The 11,773-nt window shown below is 32.4% G+C and overlaps 1 pseudogene across 1 annotated transcript in view; it reads left to right on the top strand.

Moving 5' to 3' along the window:
- The first annotated feature begins 2,348 nt into the window (after positions 1–2,348).
- The window catches only part of LOC143223351 (cell adhesion molecule Dscam1-like), an 87,748-nt pseudogene continuing 78,323 nt past the window's right edge, over positions 2,349–11,773 (top strand). Inside the window, exon 1 of the transcript XR_013012859.1 lies at positions 2,349–2,748. The product of XR_013012859.1 is annotated as a cell adhesion molecule Dscam1-like (transcript). The remainder of the gene's footprint in view (positions 2,749–11,773) is intronic.

Raw genomic sequence — 11,773 nt, 5'->3', positions numbered from 1 at the left:
GCCCATGCTCCTTGAGTATCGATTTTTTTCGAGCTCAGATATATATATATATATTTGAGATAAAAAAAAGAACGGTACAGATATCGCTTCATGGCGACTTTTTGTCACTCCTGCATCTGGTGAAATATGACCAGTTTCTAGAAATTCATATATGTATACACATATGTATATACTGTTTTGTTTCTTCCATTAATTTAAAAGGACTTGTCATTATCCAACGTTAAACGTATGATTTAATTTCTTGAAAGAACCTGAAAGCAGAGAATGATTAAAGCAGCTGACATTTGAGGGATTGACAATGTTATTGGTATCTATGGCACAATGTTATTAAAGTTATGTGAAATTCATTTCTAATAATTTATTCTCTTATGTAGTGAAACTTTTAAGTAAAAAAGAAATCGATTTTAATGTCTTTAAATCACTTTTTAGTTTAATTGCGTATGATTTAAACATTTTCGTTACTAAAAATACTTTTATAAAAAGAAGAGAATACAATAATTTGTTGAAAATTAGAGACAACCTTGCATTTAACATTCTGTGTATAATTTTAACGTATGATTCTAAACGGTTATACAAACTCTAATTAAAACGACGTGAAGTTATTGGTCCTATCATAATCTTTTTCTCTGTAGTTTCTAGAGTTACAGGATATTTGCACATTTTTGTACGCAAAAATACTGTCTTTAAGGATAACTAAGTTTTGGTATTGCAGTTCTTCTATGCAAAAGTTCTGTTGTTAGAAATATTTGTAGTTTTTTGTGTGAACGCGTCATTTGTGAAAGGATTATCACATTTTTTTATGTAAGCTTTCTGTTCACACAAGGGTTAACGCAACTTTGTGTATAAAAGATTTGTTGTTATAAGGATTATTACAGTATTTTTGGGTAAAATAGCTGTTGTTATGAAATAAAAAAAGCTTTGGTAATAATCATAGTCAAAGCTTTTTTTATGTAAGGGTTCCGTTGTTATAAGGATTATTAAATATTTTTATGTAAGGGTTCCGTTGTTATAAGGATTATTAAATATTTTTATGTAAAAAGTTTCTGTTGGCACAAAGATAATCAGAAGTTTTTTATCTAAAAGTTCAGATATTACATGATTTATCAAGGTTATTTTAACGAAAAATACTCATTGTTTGGAGAATCGCGACAACTCGATATTTTGGGGAGTAAAAGTTCTGTTGTTATTAGGTTTAACACAACTTTTGTTGTTGTAGTTGTTGAAGTACAGGAATGTAGCTAATCAGTTGTTAATCATTTCCAAGAATGTTTTTCCAACACGTTTTCTCTTTCTCGTTTTCTGAGCTCGTCGACGGCTCAGTAGTACGTTTGGGGGCTTATTACACTAAAAATTAAGTTTCAAAATTACTCAGAAGAACATAAAAATCCCAATGTGTAGCTTTATGCTTTACAGACTAACAAACAAAATTATTCTGATATTCTCTAATTGTGTTATTTGTAACTTGTTCTATATTTTCTCTCACACCTACATATATCTTAACGTCAACTATACAAAAAATAACGATATACTTTTAACTCAATTAATTAAGTTATCCCATGAAATACAAAGCACAACAAATGTTTCTTTGAGAGGAACAAGGAAATTTCATTAATTTAAAGTACCTAAAACTAAAGTAATAACTTCATTATAAGTTAATCAATCATAAGCTGAGGTTTTAAACAGAAAGATTACGCAGAACATTTTTATGTAAACGTTCTTTTCTTGTTAGAGTTACAAAAATTTTTCTGTGAATTGCCTCTTGTTACAAGGATTATTTTGCTTGAGATCTATCTAATTAAATTGATTAAGGTAACTATACAAAGAGCGCATTTTTATTTTTTCTAATTTTTCTTGACTTCTTCATACATACGATCACATTTAATAATAACCCAAGAAGTCGATTTTCAACAGTAGGTAAACACAATACTGAGTAATTTACAATAAGGTTTAGATTCAATATTACGGAACAAAAAAACGTAAAATGGTATAAGATTCAACATTTTCACGTGCCTTCTTAAGCCCAACGTTTATTCTTGACTAATAGGGGCAAGTGGATGTGTCGAAACACGTATCCATAAAAATTTGTTGTTCTGTAATAATGGATATAAACCTTATTTTAAATTGGTTATTCTTCTTAACACTTCTTCCCATGCAGATTTATCCAGGCTTTAACCTATTCTGTAGTTTCGTAAGATAATGGATAAAACTTGTTGAAAAAGATAGCTTCCTGGATCTCTATATTCTCAAAAGAGTGAAAGATACACCTATAGCCACACCCTCCTGTCTGGTTGACAGGCGCCCAAAGCAACGAGCTTCTCAGTCGGTACGAAGCCACGTGCACAGTTATACGGTTGCTATGCGAGAGCAGACGATTCTCATAGAACAGGTAACTACCGCAAAGCTCAAGATATTATTTCTCACTATCGAGCAAAACCGATATTTGATATATGGTACTGCTGGCGGTTATTGTTTCTTAGGATAGAAGATGGATATACTGAAGTGAACCTGATGATACTAAAAAGTTCCAGAAGCCACTTCAACGACAGGAATGTATTTGTAGAACTAAGTTTTATGAAAGAAATGATTTTCGGTTTTATAAGCTAGCAACTGACGCTAACGATTTGAAATAAGAAGAAACAGTCTCATTTAGGTTTTCGCTGAGATATAGACAAATAATGAAAGAATACATTTTATTAATCTTTCTCAACTTCTTTATTCACGCAGTCGTAGTTGGTAATATAGAAAAAAGTAAGTTCACTTTTCTTCTTAGTATTTATTTCAGACTAGGATTTAATTCTACTCATTTCTTATAATCATCAGATTAGTACGAGTTCTTGGAGAGTTAATTAATGAATTCCATTTTGTATGTTAAGGCTGTTATGATTTCAAAGTTATATTTTAGTTCATTAGATATTTTATTAGCTATTACAGACTAGTGTTATATAAAACAGTTTAATATTATAAAATATTGAAATGCAGCAGGAACTTGTATTTAGTTAACTTTTTATGTAGTTCTGTCTATGACATAAAAGTGTGTTAGTGATTTTTAAAAAATAGCATTTTTTAATTTAGTGTACTAAGTTTTCAAAATTATTATTACAAATTCCTAGCTGTGAAGCACCTACAATGAAAACTATGAATACTGTTACAAGCTAGATCTTAGAATGACTTCTCTGCGTTACATAGATAGTATAAAACCCATTTGTTTGCGTTATAATGGTTGTGTTATCCTCCCCCCTCCTGTGGTTGCATCATAGTGAATTTGTAACACCCCTTATCTGTGTTTCTGAAACATGATGCCTGATGAACGGTCTCTAACTTCAGGTTGTTTATTTGAACAAAAAGGCCGATAATTTTGTAACTTGACTGAAATCATTTCTGTGTTTTAGTTCTTCTATCTTAGGTTCTTAGTTTACGCTAACAAAACTGGGTGCTGCAAACTGGTTGCATTCCTTCTGATCAGTATTGTTCTAAATCAAGACAGATCGTACCTAAACCTTAAAGATACCTGTTCTAGTCGTTTGATCTATACACATAGGATTTAGTTCAATTAAAGTAAATACTATAATCTCTGATTTATTTGTTATGGTTTTTCACAATACGTATTACCTGTAGTTAATGTATTTGCATATTTTTATCTGTGTATTTTTGCTGAGTTAATATTCACGTAATTTTAATTGTCAATCATTCATTAGAAAGTTTCATTCTGTTAAGTATGTCTAAGTTCAAATAACACATACTAAGCATCATTTCTATATACGACGATGTGTGTTTATACACATATAAACATTTTGTGTAGAAAGAAGCAGAAAATAAAGTATAAACATTTTGTTCTTTACTTACCAGTCTTTGCTAGTTGTTACTTAACGTGTTTCCTCATAAGAAACGTATTCGAAGGATAGTTTATTTATCGTGTTTTGTAGTTTTCAATTTAAGGCATGCTGTTTTTTTATATACCAGATCAATATGTCGTGGTTGTTTACCCTAATTGCGAAATAAAGCCTAAGCACCACTGAAATGTATCTGTACGTATAAACTATGTTCTTGTGATTAATACAAGTAATACGTTAACAACATCGACGTTTCGACGTACACAACAATTTATTTGTACAAAGCTCACACTAAAATAGAAGTTCAAGAATTTTTAAATTTCGGTTGAACATGCAACATCGACTCACGTAGTTTAAGTTAAATTTATAGTTAGTTATCAGTTTTAAACAGGTTCAGTAAACCATGCCAATTTTTTTATTCATTTACACTATGTAACATAAATTTTATTCCTGGATAGTATGTGTTATTTCTTAATAGCTTATGTTGTAAAAGTATAGAAAATGGGCATTATTCACTTCAAACTTTGCTTTTGTGACCTGGATAATGAAATTTAGAAATTAACCTATTTTCTATGTAAAAACGGGCAAATTTGCACGTTTTCATTTACATAAGGTCTGAATAAAACAACATATGAATCAAGATTTACATGTATTTATACTCAAGTTATACAAAAATGTTTAGAAGTGAGTAGTTTTTCGAGATTTGCGACTGTAATGTAAATCACTTTCATGTATCAGCCCCCAAATATAGTCTCCCATCATGTTTTCGTTTTACGCTCCCAGATCACAAAAGCAAAGTTTGAAGAGAAAAATAGGTCTTTTCCATTTACTTTAGGCATAAGCAACTGGGAAATAACACTTTCTGTCCAGGAACAAGAAAAAGTAAATTTTTTCTTACATAGTGTTATTGTTTTCAAATATCATTAGAAAAAACCAGTTTTCTCGTACATTTTATTATCTAAAAGGTCTTTCTGCTAGATAAGATTAATGACAGTATCAATCTTTATTTTACTTCATCCAAGCAAGTTAAGAATAAATAACCTTTTATTTAAGAGGTAAGACTCATTTTGAAAGTACATCTAATATCTCTAATAAAGTAGGTTCAGCTAGAAAAACACTGTCTTTGGGTAATGCCAACTGATAAATCAGCAACATTTTTTCTTCCAGTAAGAAACGTATATATATAACTTTATTAGAAAGATCAAAAACTTAATCCAACAAGAAATTTCTTATGTGATTTACATCTCTCAAATTCATCTTTTGTGGACTAACATCAACTACTTACATGATATATAACAGTATGCGCATAATAAAAAATAAAACCTTTGTCTCTTTCATCCATTACAACATTCATGTAAGAAGAGAGACTACGCCCAGTCCTGTAATCACTTTTCTGTAATACAAAGTAGAGGAGTTTGAACAAATAATGTTTAGTCTAGTATCACAGTAGTCTCTACTTATAAATTGAATAACAACGTGTAATGGGTGTTAACAGTACTTTTCATGTACCGTTGATCTTCGTAATACAATACTGCCATCTAACAGGGCGTTTTCTCAAAAGTATATTTAATTATCTAAACCTGAAAAGTATTATTATATTGGGTGTAAAGGATGGTCGTGGTATTGAAATGGTTACGTGAGTCCAATTTCTTGTGGCCCTTTGGGAAATATTTGATTTCATAAACAAACAAAAAACAAAACAAAAATAGAAACGGGCCTCTGATCAAATATAACTAATAGCTTTGAAATATTTGTTTATTATTAAGCACAAAGCCACACACTGGGCAATCTGTGCTCTGCCCACCACGAGTATTGAAAACTAGTGCTTGGTAAGATAATTATTCGGGATTACTGCTGGGGATAATCTGTATATATTTTTTCTGGCATTGAATCAGTTTTCTGCCAATACTGCTTAGTCGTCGTTTATAACTTTTTATATTTACCCTTATTACAAATTTCGTATTTGAATCGAAGTTTCGCTATTTCGAATAAAGATAATGTTGACATAATGCGGTAACAAGAAGAAAGAGAAACATAAATTACCTTGTATGCTTCCATATACATTGCTTTGGTGTTTCTACAATGTGTCATTGTTAGTCGCAGATTAAAGCTAGGTAATAAAGAACTTCATTGAAGGAAACTGCTAAGACACCAGTAGTTTCATTAAGTAGAGTGGTAGCTATGAGTTCCTCAAGGACACATTAAACCTTAGAGGCGACGTGATAAAGAGGAAATAAGCACGTAAACTATGCTTCCAAGTAAATAACTACCGACATTGTGAAATAACAGTAAAGACGTGTTGAAAAACTTTACGTGTTTTGTGCGTAAAACATGAAGTCCAAGCATTTTCTTGGATTAATGTTCACACGTCCGATGATGGCATTTAGAAATTTTATTGTTTGTCTGTAACAAAGCAGGAAAGTTAGGAACATTGGACAAAAGGTTTAAATTATTTCAGTGGGTCATTTTCTAGGTCTTCACGTGACGAATCGACAGTAAACCATGTTACTTTCACGAACAAATTCAGGAGACGTGACTTGCAGTACGATTGAAAACAGTTTGTTTGTTTATTTGTTTTTTGAATTTCGCTCAAAGCTACTCGAGGGCTGTTTGCGCTAGCCGTTTCTAATTTAGCAGTGTAAGACTAGAGGGAATGCAGCTAGTCATCATCACCCACCGCCAACTCTTGGGCTACTCTTTTACCAACGAATAGTGGGATTGATCGTCACTTGTAACGCCACCCACAAATGAAAGGTCGAACATATTTGGTGTGACGGGGATTTGAAACCACGATCCTCGGATTACGTGTCGAGCGACCCAAACACTCGGCCATTCCGGGCCAATGGTGTAGTGGTAAATGTGTCAGAGCATTATGAACATGCACGAAACGTGTTACGTCATCATCAAGGTTAGGATCTCACATAAAAACCCTAATTTTCATTCTGTGAATATATTTCTAATATAGCAAATAGGGATAAAATATGATTATGTTAGGACCTTTAAATGCTTGTAGTTGACTAAACATTATATTTTTCCATAGTGTTATTGTTTAGATTTTTTAATTTATCAACGCTCTGAAGTTTCTAACTATACTCTTCTATTAATACTAAGGTCACCTGTATTCTACTTCCTTAATCTTTCTCATGTGAATTTAGTTTAAACGAATTTCTAAATTGTAGAATGAATGACACTGATACTTTCCTGCATTTCAGTGTGATTTGTTTTCTTTTGTGAATAAAGATAACCAAACACTAGTCACTCTTTTTAAGCTACATTCTTCACCTGACCCTATGGAGTGCCTGCAGATGATAAAAGTTAATCGTAATTTTAGGTGAAAGTACTTGGAATTTGATTTGATTTTTACTTAATTTCGTTTCTATACCCATTGTTCGACATATATTAACAAATTCAGAAACTTCCTGGCTTCGTAATTCTCCAAATGATTGAAAAAAAATGATGATATTTCTTATCAGACGTGTTTCAGGAGTCGGTTTATCAATTTTGAGCCTATTTTCCACTTTTCGTGATATTTTTTGTAACTATTTTCTTTTCTCCATTCTTAAACTTTTATTCATCTATATCAAATATTTTGTTGCAAGTTGTTGTTTTATTATTTATGTCTGTTTATTTTAGTGTAATTTCGATACTTACATCACTTAATTTTTTTTGTTAATATGACGATTTACTTATGCAATGACATTTAGTAATGTCCTGTGGTAGACCCCTTTTGTCACATCTGACCCTCGCCTCAACTGAAATGTGTAGTTTTATTTAACACAGAATATTGATCGTTAATAGTATATGTGTATACGTTATATCCTTAGTCTATTTAGTCTATAGAAGCCTCAACGTAAAGGGAAGTCCATGTGTTATATAAAACGCTGACGACGAAGCTCCCTTCAGCTTGTTGGAGATCAAAATTTAAAAAAAATTAGTAATGGCCTTTTAATTACAAGCATATCGGAATAAAACTAATGGCTTGGTTCTCTCACGTGAAACTTAGCCGTTCTAATTAGTTAGTGGTTAATCTTTCTTATAACGCCATCGAAATCTCACACAATATTTCGCAATCGTAAGTAAGCTTGGCTTTAAAAATCAAAATATAATTACATTGAAAATTAGTTGATAATTATAATTACTTTGAAGAGAAACTCTTCCTTTCTTCCTTTTTTCTGTAGAACATCAGTAGTTTGTTTTTCTCCAGTGTAAACTAGAGTTGGTTTATTATCATAAAAAACTCTAAACAGTGAATATGCTTGTTAAAAACAAAGAGTATTCAGGAACATAAAACGTCATAATAATGTTCGTGTTTGTCATTCATTTGTTTCTACAAGAAACTTCTGTAAACTTGTATTAAGGGCGTTGCGACTGCATTTTGTTTTTTGTTTTTGAATTTTGCACAAACCTACTCGAGGGCTATCTGTGCTAGCCGTCCCTAATTTAGCAGTGTAAGACTAAAGGGAAGGCAGCTAGTCATCACCACCCACCGCCAACTATTGGGCTACTCTTTTACCAACGAATAGTGGGATTGACCGTCACATTATAACGTCCCCACGGCTGGGAGGGCGAGCATGTTTAGCGCGACGGGGATGCGAACCCGCGACCCTCAGATTACGAGTCGCACGCCTTAACACGCTTGGCCATGCCGGGCCCAATAGCATTTTGAAATACGTGGTTATTGATTTATATAATAATTTCTGCCATTGAATATGCATGCTTAAAGTAAAGCCACGAAATAGCATTAATTTACTCAATGCGTGTGTTTGTGTGTGTGTTTTCTTATTGCAATGCGACATCGGGCTACCTGTTGAGCCCACCAAGGGAATGGACCCCCTGATTTTAGTGTTGTAAATCCGTACACATATCGCTGTACAAGCGGGGGCTTACTCAATGCACAACAGCTTCAGCTGTGCTGACGTTTAGTAATTAATCTATAGAAAAACAGATTTTTTAAGAAGTTTGAAATTGCTGAACTCCCTGATGATGTTAGTTTTTAAAATGAAGGATATGTGCATATCTGTCATGAAGCATGCTTCTGGTTTCGGAGAGATTTAGTTTTCGATATCCACCTTAGTATCTTTTGATAAAAGTGGTAATAAATGAATTGCTACAACAGTCAATTTTCAACATGAAACAAGTTAAACCTCTAAGAATGAACTGGGTCTTTAATAAATCTACGTGGAAGCTACGAGATTGATTCTTTTTTTAATTCAACGCTACACATTGAGCTATCTGTGCTCTGCTCACCCTGGGAATGGAAATCAGATTTTGAGAAGTATCTGCCCTCAGGCTCACTGCTGAGCCATGAATCAGTGGGGGACAAATCTCTAGGTGACTTGAATTGTTGAAAAGACATCTAGTCCAAGCAGGCATAGAATTAACAAGGTTGCAATATTGGCTCTCCCGAATTCGTTTATTTCTTAAAGGTCTGCATTCCTTACCCTCTTGTAATTCTTTCTCTTGGAAGATAAAACGTAACTTCTATGAAATATTCACTTTTCTCTCTTTCCAATTAATACAGTCTTTGAAACACAAAGCGGGAGTTTAAGTTATAAAATTTTCAATATTGTTATCATATGCCAATATTTTAAAGTCAGTTTAACACTTTAATCTTGTCTTTTGAGTATCACTTAGAGAGCCCTGAAGAAAGGTATCCAAAAATCTCTGAAAAAACAAAGACAAATATGTATGTGATATACACGAGTACTAAACGAGTGTATACATTGTTGACAGATTCTTTTTCTTGAAGTTTTTTCGCCTATTTTAAAATGTTGTGAAATAAATCTTACCGTTTTGGTTTTTACATGTCAAATTTACGGCGTTTTTCTAATGCATTTTTCAAGAAAACTTATACACAAAGTCACTAAGCATTTTAAGAAAACCAGTTACATACACAGAATTTTTTGTTTTCCACACAGGATATTTTTACAGGAGATTTGTTTAACGACTACACGAGCAAGTGATGTATATTTTATACAGGAAATAGTGTAAGTTGGAATTTTGGTCTGAAAATTCAACAACCATTTCAGCAGCGAACAACAAAAAGTTATATACGAGACGTAAATCTCAAAGCTCATGCTTAGTTTTCAAACTCATAGCTACGTATAGAGGTGACGTACGGTCTACCTATATACCTGCTGGAAGTACAAAAGACGGTTTGCTCATTTGTTTAGTGGTTATGACGTACTCTTAAGAGTAACTTTTCATCTGCGATTTGTTTTACAGCGCCCTCGCCAATACAGCGTTTGTGTTTAGTGACGTAGATCAAGGAATGTTTATTAGAAAACTGCATCACTTTATTTAATAACGGAAACGCTTGTCTAATAATTTTAATATTAATAATGCTATGTATTCTACATGTATGTGTGTGTGCATATGTAATATATCATATATTAAAAAGGATAAGGACATTTCAGTTAAAAAGAAAATGATTAACTTACTCATTGCCACATTCTAAGAAGCAGGGGTAATTTAACTTTGTAATATTTTCAATAGCTTTAAACAATTTATCAAATATTAACGTAGGGACATAAATATGAAAATATACATATGTACAACGACTATCGTACTACTGATAAACCTGTGTTGATATTGAATTCATAGTCTACAAACGTTATCGTCGTTTATGCAATTACAAGTTTTAGCTGACAAATAGCATGAGAAAAGAATAAATACGACATTCCATTCCTTGTTTTCTATGGTTACCAAGATCGTTGCTAAGTTCATATTGTTAGATAATATAAACTTCTGTTTGTTAAAATTCTCCTAAATGAAATATTTAATTATGTTACATTCCTTCCCAGTTTTTCAATTTCATTTACCTTAGCAACTGCTGTAAGAATGTTTAAAAACTAAAATAAAACCCCTTATTCATCACTGTTTAGAATAAAATACGGTAGAAGTTGTTGCTTGGCTTTGCTGGTGTTTTGATTGATATCGTCTGATACTATCGCTTTTCATACGGTAAAAGGCACGTGGTTAATGAATAAAAACAGTAGGTTATTATCTTTTTTTTAGAACGTGTTTAACTTTTGAAACTTTGATAGAAACACGAGATTAGAATTTTTCTCATACTTTCCGAACGTTCATGTTATTAGCTCCAATTAGATTAGACGAAACAGAAAATCCTGCTGTATCAAAAATATCTTTACATCCATCAAACATATTCTCTCTCTCTCTTTTTTCGTATTTTTGCTGTATTTAAAAATATAATTTATCTCAATAATACATTTATGTATTAGAGAATCGCGCCTACAGATAAGTTAATTAACTCCATATCTTGGTTGTAGTAGTGTTATTGTTTATAACTGTTTTTGCTTGCAATATAAATAAATCGCCCAGCACCTTCTCTTGATGATTCAAAGGTAAGCGTAACGGATTATAATCTTAAAATTCAAGATTTGATCCCTGCGAGGGGCACAACTTAACTAATAATAATGACTATCTCTAACTTATCTCAACATGATTATCACTAGATCATATACTGCCAAAGTGTGCCATCGTGTTTGTTTCTTATTTTCCTCACATAGGTACCTATAGGTACATAGTCATGATTTTTTCGAAGTTTCTGCAAAATTCCCGTCATAGTTACTTATCCAGTTAAATTTCTATTAATTCATAATCTCTCGACAGATGTAGAAAAGACAGGGGGGATATTTTAAATACGCTAAAACACACGTGTAATGTAAACGTCTGCTGGGTGTGTGTTTTCTTATAGCAAAGTCACATCAGGCTATCTGCCGAGTCCACCCAGGGGAATCGAACCACTGATTTTACCGATTTAAATCCATAGACTTACCGCTGCACTAGCGTGGGACGAAGTTTGTCGGAAACTTCAACGTTCTATTTATTTTCTGTTGCCAGATCCCAGTTCGTCACTAATTATTTGGGAGCTGCGTTTTTAAGAATGTTTTTTATTATTTTATTAAGAAGGTATTTCTTAT

Source organism: Tachypleus tridentatus, chromosome 8 (assembly GCF_004210375.1).
Source record: "Tachypleus tridentatus isolate NWPU-2018 chromosome 8, ASM421037v1, whole genome shotgun sequence".
Taxonomy (NCBI): Eukaryota; Metazoa; Arthropoda; class Merostomata; order Xiphosura; family Limulidae; genus Tachypleus; species Tachypleus tridentatus.
This window is presented reverse-complemented; position numbering and strand designations above follow the sequence as displayed.